Source organism: Triturus cristatus, chromosome 7 (genome assembly GCF_964204655.1).
Source record: "Triturus cristatus chromosome 7, aTriCri1.1, whole genome shotgun sequence".
Taxonomy (NCBI): Eukaryota; Metazoa; Chordata; class Amphibia; order Caudata; family Salamandridae; genus Triturus; species Triturus cristatus.
Window position 1 is genome coordinate 1,267,037,419 of NC_140590.1, and position 12,869 is coordinate 1,267,050,287.

At 45.0% G+C, this 12,869-nt stretch overlaps 1 protein-coding gene across 1 annotated transcript in view; it reads left to right on the forward strand.

Annotated features, from left to right (window-relative positions):
* The first annotated feature begins 2,078 nt into the window (after positions 1–2,078).
* The window catches only part of DOC2A (double C2 domain alpha), a 930,537-nt gene continuing 919,746 nt past the window's right edge, over positions 2,079–12,869 (forward strand). The window contains exon 1 of the mRNA XM_085618777.1: positions 2,079–2,432. The gene's annotated coding sequence lies outside the window, so the exon portion shown is untranslated. The remainder of the gene's footprint in view (positions 2,433–12,869) is intronic.

A 12,869-nucleotide genomic window follows, 5' to 3' on the forward strand; every position in this document is an offset into this window, starting at 1 on the left:
GGGGTATGCCCATCTGTCTCACTCCATGGGTGAGTGCCGCCCCCACCCCCAGGCTGGCATTATGCAGTGCTCGATGCTCTGCAGATAAGTCACACCGCGCGCCGCTGGGTGCATTATTTCCGTGTCTGTGATATGCTCCGTTTTCATTATTCAGGAGCCCCTCCCCCACCCTCCCCCCTCTTCTTTGCAGGTTCTTGAGTGCAATCCTTGACCGCAGTGGTGTGAGCGCGGTGCTGAATGAAGTGCTTGCCTGTGATGAATGAGGTCCGGATTAATGTTCTCGTTATCGCGCCTCCCGTCTCTCTTCCACTGCTCCCTCTCGTTTCCCATTTCAGATCTTTTTTTCCTTTTGTCCACTCTCCCTCTTTCCTTTTAATTCCTCTCGTTCGATTTCTTCAGCCTTTGCTTCCTCCACCTCGATTTCCCTCCTCTTTACCAGTTCACTCTTTCATCCAACTGCTCTCACCCCCTCCTCTCGTTGCCCGCCCTCTTTTTTCTAAGCATTCCCTTTGCTTATTTTCCGTATCTCTCGCCTCTTCCTTTTCTCTTTCTCCTCCTTTTTCTTTATTTGCCTATTCATCCTTCTCATTCTTCCTTACATTATGCCTCTCGATCCCCTTTCGCTTTCCTGATTTCACACCTCCCCCTCCTTTCATTTCCGCTCACTCTTTCTTCCGTGCCTTCTCTTGCCCACTATCCTCCTCCGTCGTCTTCCGCTACTCTTTCTTCCTCTCTTTCTCCATATCATTGTCTAATCTCCTTCCCGCGTTCTGTGTCCCAATCCATCTATCCGCCCATCCCTTTTTCTCCCGTCCACTCGCAACCACACACACTCTTGATTTACACTCACTCGTTTTCTTTGTCTTTTTCTCCTTTTGGTGACCTTTTCCCCACATTTACCCTTTACTCTATCGTCTCTCTATTTCTGTTCCTTTCCGTTTTAACTTATGTCCTTCACTTTTCTTCTTCTTCACAACTCCCTCTCCCGGCCACTTTTCTCTTTCTATCTCACAAACACACCCCTCCCCTCTGGCGCCCCTCTTAACTTCTATCCTAGGTCATTCTTTAACGTTCGTACATCTCTTTAAACACCCAGCTATCACAGCTACACCAACACGCCCCCTACACCGCACTCACTCTCTCTCTTGAAACACACGTACAGAAACACACGCACAGATCTCTTACAAGTGCATGTTAAGTCTTGACCTAAGAAACACATCCCCTCAAATGCACCTATGGGTCACTCCGCCGTAGGCACCTCTCCCTCACTCGCACACTTCATTTACAAACAGCTTACCCGGCCACATATCTACTTAACACATTTCTACCACGCACTGTATATCCACACAACATACACACATACATCTATTTCCGACACAACGCTCTCTTACATAGTCTCCATGAAGACGTGTAGCCCTTAGGCTTAGAGGCTCACATTACTCTTAAACACATATCTCACTTGCACAGATCCCCGTTGCACTCAGACCGCTAGTAAACACGCATCTCCTTACCACATAACATCCTTACACAACAGACACACACAAACACACACATGCACGCATATATCAGTCACAAGCACACATTGCTTCAACAGCAAACACTCCCCTTACATTTGCACATCCCTTAGGTATACACCGCTCTTAAACACAAATACAGTTCTCCCTATCTCTTTATCCCATTAAAGACACTCACCTCCCTTACACACATACACAACTGCACACATGATCCTTACACATAATTTCGCTTAAACACTCAGGCTTACACACATAATCTCCCTTTTACACAATCCGTTTGCCTGTTGGAAACCATGTTTTTCTCCTTCTGACTTATTTCTATCTGACTTCTCACACTCTAACTAACACCCCTCTTCTTCTACCCCACGGTGGAATTTCTCAACACTTTTCTCTTTCTCGTCTCAGCTGTGTTCTCTTGCTCACACACAGCTTTTTCTCATTTTATCGTTCCCCTGTCACCTCTGTGTTCTTTCTCGAGCATCTGTAGGCCATTGTATCCCTTCCTCTCTTTACCCTCTCCTTACACTCTGTTTTTCTTTCTTTCTTTCCCCCCCATTTTCACATTTCCACTTCATCGTTTTCAGTCCTGTGTTTTCCGGTTCTCCCGCTCCCTTCCACCCCTCGCTCACTCTTGTGTACATCTCGTCTTTTTCTCCCATCACCCTCTCTCCTCTCGTGGTCCCCACCGCTTTCTCGTGCTCTTTTCCTTCTCTCTCTCTGTCTCCTCCTCCTCTCCTCCCCTCACGCGCAGCAAGTCAGAGATACAGCACAGAGAGCCGCTGACTCCTAACTCCCCCACCCCAATCTCCACCACCCACCCACCGTCTGAGCTGTGGGAGAAGCCCCCTCCTCGCTGCCAAGGTGCCAGCCGCTTGTCCTTCTACCCAACTGAGGACCTGTGGGGGGCAGGATATACAGGTAAGAAGGTGGCTCCCCACCCTGGGCGTGGCTGGGAGGAGAGGGAACAGGTGTCAGAGATCCCGTCCAGCCTGGGAAAGGAGCTTGGTGCATTAGTGTAGCAGCGCGGCAGTAACTGCACTTGCTCGGTACATGACCATTTCTTCATACATGTGAGGTGTTTTGTCACACGAGGGTGTGAGACGGCACCTCGGAGCGTGGACAGCGCGACGGGGGAGGTGTAAAATGTGGTCCTCCGAAGTTTGGCGGCTCTCAGTCAGAGGCTCCTGTTTGTTATTGTGTTGGTGCGTGCCTTTTCCGTTTTTCGGTGTTAATTAAGTGCACGCTTGCGGGGCGCGTGGTCTGCACGAGCGGCGACAGCAGCGGCTTTTCTCGCTGGCTTCGCGCCTTTTCGCCGCCGGAGCTGAGGCGCCGCTGTGCGCGCGGGTCGCAACCTCCGGGAGGGGGGACGCCGCTCGAGGGAACGCGCCAACTTTGTCGGTGGCCGCGACGGTGGTCTAGCTGCAGCACAGAAGGTCGGGGGCCACAGTGGTTTCCTGCTGGGGGAGGCGGCTAAGGGTGTTCATGTTTGGCCACACCGCTACTGTCTTTTAGATTTCCAACAGCCATGCATTTCGTAGCGCCGCACCACACTCTGAGCTGCCTCGTGTCGCTTTTTACCAATGAATGCCGTTTCCCCAAAGTGAAAGGCCAAGTCTTCCACGCGGGGTTTCGTTTAAAGCTGGAGATGAACAAAAACCTCTGTGGCAGGCGCACATTCCACTGAGCTGTTTTACCAGTATGTATTCTCCTTTTCATGATAGATATGTTGATGGCATTTATGTGATGTAATGCAGTTTGCTAGCAATGTAGTACAATGCTATGGCTTATGGTCAACTTTGAAAAAGTGGTTATTGTGTAATTAATTATCCGAAGAATCAGAATATCCGCATTTTACCTACAGCTTCCCATGTTTGAAAAGTGTGTGATCCTTTGCACATCACCTTATCACCCATGCCTCGGTTCCTTATCCAGCAAATATGTACAATTAGAGACACGTTATCTACAAAACTGGCCCATAACACCTAAATGCATGTCTCCATCCTTTAGGTGCAATCAAATCTTATCCTTTAAACAAGAGTGAAGTCACATTTCTGAAAAGAGAAAATACATTACTGAAGCAGACTATTATGTTTGCAAAGAAATAGCACCAGCTGCAACCCACATGCCTACGGAAATAAGCATTCTGACCACGTTTTCAAGTGGAAATTACACTTGGTAAAAATGTTGTTTTAAACCCAAAGCATTTTGATGGAGGTTGTAAAGTAGGCATTTCCTTCTGGGTCTAAGCGTTTTTGGGGAATTGGCTGACAGCATTTCTTGAAAAATGGCTGACTGAATTAGGACTAATATGCAAACTTAGCCTCAGAATCATAAAAAGGCCTGTTGGGGAGTGGTCTTCGGTACTAGAAGCAGTACATTTGATGTGGCCTCCAGGACTGGACACAGTACTTCAGAGCAAGTCTCAATCACTGGGCATACCACTCTAGATCAGCACTCCAGAACAGGAAGCAATATTGAGCAGCGCATGCTTCTCAACCTGCATCCCCAGAACATGCACTATCCAGAATATATTGTTTCTGTAACTGTACATGATACTACAAGGGTAGCTTCCAAAACCAGGTATGATGCCCTGGATGTTGTTCTTAGAACGGTACATAGTGTTCCAGATATGACAATTGAAGATCACACAAAACATCATGAAGGAAACAGTATTCCAAATGCGGAACACAACACTTTAGAAGGGCCATCAGAAATGGATGCAATACTACAGATGTGGCCTCCAGCATTAGACACAATCTACCAGGAGTGGTCTCAAGCATTGGGCAAGACCCTGCAGATGTGACCTACTGAAGATCACAAGATATTTCAGAAGTGAGAACAGGACTAAAAAATTGGCCTCAGAACTGGTTGAAAAACTTCAGACGTGGCTTCTGGAACAAGCAAATGATAAGAAAGAATGAGACAATGCAAGTATATGTTGGATAAGTTATCAAGATGAAGTAAGAGAGGAAGCGAAGAACGGATGAAGAGCGAAAGGTTAAGAAACTGCTGTGGGATATTCAGTGTGGGGAAGGGAGGAGCAGAAGGAAAGCAAGGAATACATGATAGTAGATAATAACTTCACTGGGGTCCATTGACATGGAAGACTGCATACCAGGTTAACACCAAGTGCTTTGTGTAGGACCATGCTCCAATTTCAGTAGCACAGGTCAATTTGTTAACATGCCTGCTGCATAGAACTGTGTGTAGTGTAAAGGTGGCATGTTGCAATGCTAGGAAATAGCAGAAGAGAATAATGAACCTTCTTGTGAGAGCGTTTAACTTCCTGGCCAACCCAACAAGATAAATAAGAATGTTATATCTGCAGAAATGTCTGTAACCTTAAGGCTACTGCATAAAATCTCTCTGGGGCCAACTTGGCCTGGAAGTCCACAAATTGAATTGGGCAGAATCAACATCTTGGGCAGCGACAGTATGACCGCTATGTACAAACACAGGTTATTTGTATAGCCAGCTGAATGAGCTCCTTTTTTCGTCACTGAGCTCGGTAACCACCTTCTCACTTTCATACCCAAGGCTCCCATGAATCGCCTCGGATTGCAGAGCTGTGAATTAATGAGAGGGAATGCGAATGGGTCTTTTATTGCACTCGACACGTTCATAGCGCAGTATGGCCGCAGGAAATCATTTTGACATCTTTTATGCTTGGTTGACAGTCATTTATTCAGCATGCTTCTCCCTCCCTTGTTACATCTTTTATGTATGTGAAGGTGAGTTCTCAGCATTGAGATCTGTCCGGGAGGGATGTGGGTGGGAGAGGGGGTATTATGAGCAGAGTAATGCCCGGGGAGGCGTGGAGGGTGCACAAGAGCTCAGGGTGTACAAGCAAAACCAAAACAGTTGTGTCAATAGGAGGGTATTTACTGGTGGCTAACGTGTTTTTCTGGCAAGTAAAGGAATGTTGTTATGTTTTCTTGATTTTTTTGTTGTTGTTGGTAAAACACAAAATTTGGCGTTGTTATGACTTCTTGGCGCTGAGGGGATGTCTAGTTCAGCTGGATTCATATTTCGAAGGCAGAGGGGGCTGGCAGCCAAGTAGGGGACTAGCGAAGGCTGTAAATGTGCCGTGGAATAACTTACAGTGTCACTCAAAGTGAATGACTGACGATTATTGTGCCATAACAATTGTTTTGTTAGGAGCAAACATACCTTAGTTTTGCCATCTCTACAGGCTGTAATCTGAAGATTTTACTATTATCAAATGTAAAAAGACTCAATTCACCTAGCTTGAAAAAACGAACATTTAAACTCCTTACCTGTATATATCTTTAAGCGAGTACTTAACACATGGAACCCTGCTGCCAGCTCATATCTGTTGAAGAGGAAGCTGGTTCCCTGGATTATTGCGTAGACTTGCTCAATTTACGATGGTAAATATACACCATGATCTCTCAAACCACTAAAATGAGGGGTTTTCTTACATGGTCTGGCGAGAGGACAATGTTAGGTTGTCTCATGTCAGGCATCCTCATCTTACTGGACCAGGGTCGGACTGGCCTATACCGCAGTCAGGCAGTGCCCGATGGGATGATCTGACAGGTCAATGTGTGAGCCATTTTTTGGTAGTTCTGGCCTGTTTCATGGTCTGCTGGGCCAGTTTTAACTATTTCCCTAATAAAAAAAAACACTGCCTGCAGCGAGCTCAAATCCATGCAGCCTCCCATACCTTGCAAAACACGTACACAGTGTGTCTTTACACATTCAAAACGGACCCAGTTTAGAAACATGGGCCACTTTATAGCTATCTGATTCATTGATGGGGCCACTTTTATTTTGGTGCTCGGACCTACATTCTGTCCCAGTCCATCCCTGCCCCGAACCACTAGTATGTCCACCATGAAGATGCTTTCATACGTATACTTTGGTAGGCCCTGTCTCTTTAATATGGTTGAAAAATGTGCATAGTTGTCTACTTCAAGACTCTGTCCCCAGGGGCAGTGGTTGGGAGCTCCAGGCATCACTCTTAACATTCCTACATGTCTCCTATTTCCTCAAGGTCTTCTTGATAATTTCCTTGTCCCAAGATGTTTGTAAGTCTTCTCGAACCTTCACCTCAGTTCTCTGTGGATCTGGAATCTGCCAACAGGTTTCCTAATTCCTCCCATGCATTCTTCAGTTCATTACAGTCCACTTACTGATAGGGTGCTGCCAGAACCCTGTCAGTCACTCCCACTGCAACCGCCCGGTCCACTACACTGTTAGTGTGGCTGCATCTGAGTTCAACATGCATCTAAAGCAGAGGTCTTCAAACTTTTGGGTGCCGAGACCCCCCTGTCAACATTTTCAGTCGTAAGGACCCCCTCCTGACAAACATTTCTAAACCTGTAGGCCGGGCTTCTGGAATTACAAGGCAGGTGAGGACCAAATTACACGACAGGCTTGACTAAATTGTGTGGGAAGAAAATTTAAATAATGTTATGTGTTGCCGCGTTATTTTGGGATAGAATTGCTTCATTATTTTGACATTTTTTTGCACACAGTAACACTGTGGAAAGATTTCAACCCATCAGTACCAGTTTATAACCAAAATACAGCCATTAACATCAGAAAGATGTCTAGTCAACCTTTGTGATGGGCCTTCCACTCCGCAGGCATACGTGCTGCCACATTAGAAGCTCACCTGGCCCTGGCAGGGAGCAGCAGGGGTCCCTTAAAACCCTGGCGGTCTTGTGCAGAGTTAAGCAATTTACCCATGCCGCTTTCCTCTCACCCCTCCCTTCCATCCCTCTCTCTTCTCATCTCCCAATCCCGGATCCCTCTCTCACTTTGCAGGCCATTTTCTTTCACCCCTTTTTACAACTTCTGAACTCTCCCCATTCAACTTTTCACTTCACCCGTAATCACCTCTTGCCATCCTGTCTTTTCACTGCCCTCATCTCTAACAGTTTCTCGCATTTATCTCATGGCCTCTCTGGCCCCGTCACCTCCCGTGCCCATCTGCACTTCTCATTCACCTCAAGTCTCTCCATTCAAATTGTTGTCTATTTGTATGTTACACCTCTCCAGTCCCCCATTCATCTTTCACATCTCTCCTTTGTTTTTTCACACCTTCTTGAACCAATGTCCCTCTCCCCTGTTACCTCAGCACCAGTGCTTAATTTGAGCAGGTGGTTTCCGGTGCTCCGCACTGGCACCTAATTGTGCACACTGGCACTATGACTGTCTGCCACATGGCGGCTCTGTCTGTGTAATTTAGAGATGAGCAGAACAGCTGTTTATTAATTCATCAATATACATTAAAAACTCCTGACATCCATGCCATTCTTATAACTTTGGGGGCTTGAAATAGTCACACTTGTACAGTGTTATGGTTGGTAGTTGCACAGGTATTGTCATTGGCTGCACAGGCAAGGCAATTGGTGGGTAGTTAAAGTTGCAGTGGCCTACTGGTGAGGGCCCTGGCACATGTTTTATTACAAATTAATCACTGCTCAGCACCCACCCCTGTACTCCCTCTCTTCCCCTATCGCTGCTGTTCCTCACCCCTGTCGCGTCAAATTACCTTTTAGGTCACAGATCATCTCTCAGCAATCTTCTCTCACAGTTTGACAGTAGCCCTCCTCTGTGCCCTCAACTTTCCCTCACACTCACTTCTTGCGTATCCGCACTTCCCTTCGGCGCTTCACATTTCTCCTCATCCCTGACCTCTTCAATCAAATTCTCTCACTCCCTTGCTGTCCTTTCTCATCCTCTCATCTCTCCTCACCGAGCACACGGGTTGGACCCGTATGCTCCTCTTGGCCTGTGCCACTCTGCTTATTGTTCCCTAATTCAGGAAGGCATGAATTGTCTGTCTTGCTGTTTTGGTGCAGGCCACACAGTTATGGAACGTGCATCCTCCTTTGCTTCGCTCCACCAAGAATCTATTATCCTTTAGGAAGATGTAAAACCTGGCTCTATGCTCTGTAGGTCACCCCATTTGGCTGGTTCTCCTTCTCCTTCTGTGTGTTTCTCATTTGCCTTCAGGCAGCAGATGGCTATTAGCCCCAGCACACCTTTTGGTAACAGTAGTGCACTACAAATGTAAATAATAATAGTAATAGGCAGAAGCAGGGGAGCCACTAGACCCAACCTTCGCAGGGACCTACACTCCCAGGCATGGCTGGCCATAGCACTGGTCACACACGGCGCAACAGTCGTTTTTGGTGCCCCATTCCCCGTTTCCTCCTTCTCCATAAATTCCCTCACTAGCACTCACAAACAAAGCACCTAATCTATCTGTTGCACCTTTCTGACAAACATTTTTTTTATAGTGCTACTCATAGTTTACTCACACTCAGTTCTGTGATCTGCATAGTACATGTTCTTTGTAGCAGGCACATTAACCCTCTGCACTCTGTGGATGAGAAGAGTGCCCATGTGAGTGCGCGGTGAGCGATGCAACAGTGTGATAGTAGGGAAAGAGGAGTGACTGCAGGGTGAGTGAGGTGACCATATGAATTTGGGTGCGGATGTAAGTGCAGAGTGGGACAAATGAATGCATGGTTAATTATGGGCTTGTTTAAGTGAGTTGCAAATTGAGCAGTGAGGGGGCAGGTGAATGAGGTGTCACATGAGTGTAGATGAGTAGTGTGACTGCAGGCTGACGTACAGGGTGAACAACGCAAGTGCGTTGTGATTGCAGAGTGATCACTGTGAGTGCAGGGTGAGAGGGTGAATGATGTGAGTGCATGGTGATCAGTGTGAGTGCATTGTGATCGCTGTGAGTGCACGGTGAGCGTGAAAGTGAAGTGCGAGAATGAGAAGTGAGTCTTCTGAATGCAGGGTGCATTCCCAGACACTTGAAGTAACTCAGCATATTATTGACGGCAGCGTAGGGTTTAAAGATACAAGTTAAACTATTGCTATTATGACATTAATCAGGGATCGAGGGTGGAGGAAATAAATAATGTGCTGATCCTGCAACACACTTCCACTCCTATGGGTAGGGTTGCCTACTCATTATTTTGATGTCCCAGACGGTACAAAAATAAGCAGTCACCTAAAGCTGTATATTTCAGCACTCATCTGTGCGTACTTGGAACAGCAAATATAAATAGAAAGCACTTTTAATTGTGTTCTAGGGCGGCCTCAATGATCCATGACTGATAATTAAAGGGAACAAAGACAAAAAAGTCACATTACGAATGAATGCATATGATTTTATTTACAATCCCATTTAGTGTCAAGAGGAGGCCTTTGCAGGCTCTTTAAACATCACATGGCTGGTATTTTTCTTCTTGCAACCCTACTTTATATTTCTTTTCATGAAATGCGTTCTAACACACTACTGTAGTAAATGTAAAATACAAATGTAAGGAAAAGGCAGAGTTGAGGCCCAGGGGGTACTGGAACTAGAAAAAAACTAAGCCTCAGTAACCAGTTTACTAAAGTTATGTAAACATGCAAATGGTCTTTAACAACCTGTGAAAAACTCAGGCGTGCCGTGCCCTGCTGTGCTGGAGATAAGACTGCAGACACAGCCCAGCGGAGCCCACAGCAGCTCGAGCTGAGACACACTACGGGGGAGGAGGGGGGCTGAATCCCTTCTTGTCCGATGGGCCTGGGCAGAAGTGTGACCGGGAGTGCGCGACCCCCTTTCCATCACTTCATGGCCCCCCTGGGGGTCGCGCCCCACACTTTGAAGACCCCTGATCTAAAGTCTCCCACTAGTAAGGTGGGACGTCTCCAGCTGCCTCACTATAACGTCGCCAGCTGCCTCGCTATAACGGCTCAATCCTAACCTGTTTTTATGCAATTAGTCCTTCCAAGTCCTCTACATGGTGTGAAAGTTGTGAACATCAAGGACTGTGTTGATCCTGTCAATGGTGTTGATGGATACTTTAGGCCCTGAGTGGTATGTGCAATGGATAGTGTAGTATAGACCCCGTACGATACTGCTGCTTAATACTGCAGCAAGTTGCAGTGGCATGTTTCAAAATGATGAAGGTCACACAGCCCTAGTTTGCTCAGGGGCCCTTAAAACATCACTCAGTTTGGCCGTCTCAAAGCTATGCAAAAGTCTTGGCCTGAGTTTAGGGTCCGAAGAATGGGGTCCTGCATCCAAGGCCAGAGTTTCACAAGCCAATGTTTCAGTTCTGAAATGTGGGAAATTTGGATTACTTTGAAAGATGTCAGCCTAGTGGTAAGCCTCAAAGGAACAGGGGTCTAACACGAGTAACCAGCAAAATGATCTTGTGGGTATGTGTGCGGGGAGGGAGTGAGGTGACATCCTTGTCATTGGAGAAATAATGGACTGGAATGTGGCAGAGCAATCAATATTGGCTGAGATTAGTCCAAGATTTCCTCCAATCACTGTATCATTTGTTGTATGGTTGTATGGTAATGAAGAGTCAAGTGAGGGGAGGATAGTCAATACAAATGAGTTCATGTTTTCAGAGACGGTAACAAAGGAGTGACTCGATAGCCCACTCTTTGCCACACACACCTTTCCAAATGTAGATCGACACTGTTTGCAAGGTAGACACTTCTAGCTGAAGAAAGGGACAGGAAGTTTAGTGCCTTTTTGAATTCGGTCCATTATTTTACTGATAATATAATTATATGTTTTTAACAATTTTAATATGTTTTTATGTACTTTTATGGTTATGTCTGTAACCGAATAAAGTGTTATTGATTGATTGATTGATAGTGCCTTGATGAAGTTAAATAAGATAACCCCTTCCCTCACCCAGACCAAAATCTGAGGTGTCTGCCATAAAGAAAAAGTCTGCAAATAAGTTTCTGTATTGAGTGTGAACTTAAGGCTCACTACAAATACTTTAAAGTGTTAATAGATAATTGACTTAATATCGTTCTCTTGGACACCGTTTTTGAAGAAATCTGTTAAAGGTGCAATCTTTGTATTATACTTACTTTAATCTTTATTTCGACTCCATAGAGTCATAAAAGAACAAAAGAAAAATATACAGTCAAATAATAACAGAAAACAAGCACCCAGGGTAAAGGAAAAGTTACATCGACTGCAAATAATATAATATGTCAGGAACATAGACTTCATAGATACAATTATATTTCATAATGTCAAAAGAGTTCTTCTAATGTTCCATACAGCGGCTAAATACTTGGTAACAGCAAAAACAGTGGGAGGGGATAGGTCAGATTTCAGCAAGCGATAAGCATCCAAATGATTCCTAAAACCCCAATTTTTACAAATAGGAATAATCCACTTTTTCCTGGGTTTCATATAAAATGGACAAAAAAACATTAAAATGAATATCATTTTCCAGCTCATTTATACAAGCTGGACAATTTTTAGAAGTGGGTGGGTGCCAGCGACTAGTAAGGGCTCTAATAGGTAGTGCATTGTGTCGCCATTGCAGGAATAGTTTCCTAAGACCAATGGGGTTAATATCGTCCAAAACTGTCTCCAACATATAATAATCCTTCACTATTAGGAAGGAGGTAGACATGGGCCCCCAAAGTGGTCATTGTTGATAAAAGAGTCATATTACGATCTTTGTATTATACTGATAATAAGAGTAGACCACAAAGATACATTATTTACTGCCCTTCTTTGTAATTGTATCCGTCGTTTTAGACTTTTTCTGTATTTTTATTCCCCAGAATCTACAGTGCCAGGGCAATGATTCATGGATAGCCTCTCATTTGCCTGTCTGTGGTCAGATCTCATAGTATAGATTGTAGCCAAGTACTTCACCAAAGAGCCCTCTATCACATAGTTTGAGGCTGTAGCTGTGTCTATCCTGGACTGGCAATCAGTGTCCTCCAAACATGCCACAGAAGTGCCACAAAGATCAGTAAGAAAGTAGAAGTTGGCCCAGTGAAACATTGAATGGTGATGGACATCCAAACCATTACATTGTTAGTTCTTACATTTGAAAAAACTGTTGGGGGCTGAGGGAGCAGTCTTGCTTTTGGTTTCAGGGTCGAGAGGATATCTCTTCATCAAATCCAACTTCGATTTACAGGATCCTGGCAAAACTATTGGTCATTCTCTTTACTTGGGATATATGATATGGAAGAAACAGAATTGGCAATCCTAATAACCATGATGAGTGTCAACACAGAAATGAATTGAGTCATTAGGTGTTGGTACAATAACAAAACAAGAAGTCTGATTAAACCTACAAATTATCAGATGAGTTTAAAATTCCTGAGTTTAATGTTTAAGGTACCACTTGGTGAAATATCTCTAGAAATACTTGAATATAGTAAGCAATTTGTTTTTGACTTCTCGAGTTTCAAGGAAAACGCGGTGCTAAAACGTAATGTTATTTTTAGGTAACCCAGATTAAACAGATTTGTAATTATCCATGAGATTCTCAACTCCTCTTCATTGTTGCCCGTGAGGATTATCGGTGCTATACGTCC